Below are 1,593 nucleotides of genomic sequence, written 5' to 3' on the forward strand. Positions count from 1 at the left end.
TTGGTGGTTTATATTCCTTTGACATTGGATTGTCATTGTTTTCGGGTTTTTCTTCCTCTCCTTTGTCTCTTTCAGCTTCTTGTGGTGACTTCTTTTCAGATTCAGCTAACACCTTCCCACTCCTTAGTGTAACTGCTTTCACATGCTCTTTTGGATTAGGTTCGGTGTTACTAGGTAAACTTCCTAGTGGTCTTTCTGAAATCATCTTAGCTAGCTGCCCAATTTGATTCTCGAGTCCTTGGATCAATGCTTGCTGATTTTTAAGTGCAGTTTTAATGTTCTGAAATTAGGTTTTCGCTACTGAAATAAATTTTGACATCATCTCCTTAAGGTTTGGCTTTTTCTCTTACTGGTAAAGTTGTTGTTGGAAGCCTGGAGGATGTTGTGGTCTCTGATTTCCTTGGCCTCCTCATGAAAAATTTGGGTGGTTCCTCCAACCTGCATTGTAAATGTTATTATAAGGATTATTTTGAGGTCAAATATTATTACCCATAAAATTTAGTTGCTTGTGTTCCATGTTGTGGCCATAAGATAGGTATTCTGAATTGCTCGTTCCACCTCTATTTGTATTGCATTGCATTACTGGGTGAACTTGAGAAGAGCTAAGTAAACCATCAATTTTTTATTCAAAATTTCTACCTGATTAGAGAGCATGGTGACCAAATCGGTGTTAAAAATGCCAGCTGCTTTCGTTGGCTTTGTCCTCATAACTTGCCACTAATAATTATTCAGTGACATCTCTTCTATAAATTCATAAGCCTCTTTAGGTTTCTTATTGTTGATAGTCCCACTAGTAGTTACGTCAATCATCTGTCTAGTCGAAGGATTCAGGTCATTGTGAAATGCCTGAACCTGCAACCATAAAGGTAGCTCATGGTGAGTGCACCTTCTCAAGAGGTCCTTGTATCTCTCCCATGCATCATAGAGTGTTTCTAGATTCGTTTTCACAAAAGAAGAGATATCATTCCTTAATTTGGTCGTTTTAGCTGGCGAAAAATATTTAAGTAAAAACTTTTCGGTCATTTGTTCCCAAGTAGTGATTAAACCTTGTGGTAACGAGTTCAACCACTGTTCAGCTTTGTTCCTCAATGAAAAGGGAAACAACCGACAGTGAATGACATCATCAGAAACGCCATTGATTTTAAAAGTGTCACAAAACTCCAAAAAATTTGCCAAGTGATTGTTTGGATCTTCATCCTGCAAACCATCAAACTGAACAAACTATTGGATCATTTGAATTGTATTAAGTTTCAGTTTAAAATTATTTGTAGCAACAGAAGGCCTAACTATACTTGACTCAGTTCCTGTTAAAGTAGGTTTAGCATAATCATACATAGTGCATGGAGCAGAATTCTGATTTACTGGATTAGCAGCAATCGCAAGAGGTAGCGGTTTTCCCTGATTTTCAGCCATCTCCTCGGTTGTGGTGTAAATGTCGTCCTCTTGCTCTTCCTTTGTGTATCTTAGGCTTTGCCTTATTTCTCTTCGGTTTCTGTGAGTTGTGCGATCGATCTCACTATCAAAAAGTAATGGTCTCGACGGGTTTCTTCTAGTCATACACTATAAAAACCTGTCAGAAGCGAATAAATGAAA

At 37.9% G+C, this 1,593-nt stretch overlaps 1 non-coding gene across 1 annotated transcript; it reads left to right on the forward strand.

Annotated features, from left to right (window-relative positions):
- Positions 1 to 868: 868 nt before the first annotated feature.
- On the forward strand, positions 869 to 975 carry LOC128295894 (small nucleolar RNA R71). The gene has a single exon (XR_008286443.1). It is a non-coding gene; the product is annotated as a small nucleolar RNA R71 (small nucleolar RNA).
- Positions 976 to 1,593: the final 618 nt, after the last annotated feature.

The sequence above is a fragment of the Gossypium arboreum genome, chromosome 7 (genome assembly GCF_025698485.1).
Source record: "Gossypium arboreum isolate Shixiya-1 chromosome 7, ASM2569848v2, whole genome shotgun sequence".
Taxonomy (NCBI): Eukaryota; Viridiplantae; Streptophyta; class Magnoliopsida; order Malvales; family Malvaceae; genus Gossypium; species Gossypium arboreum.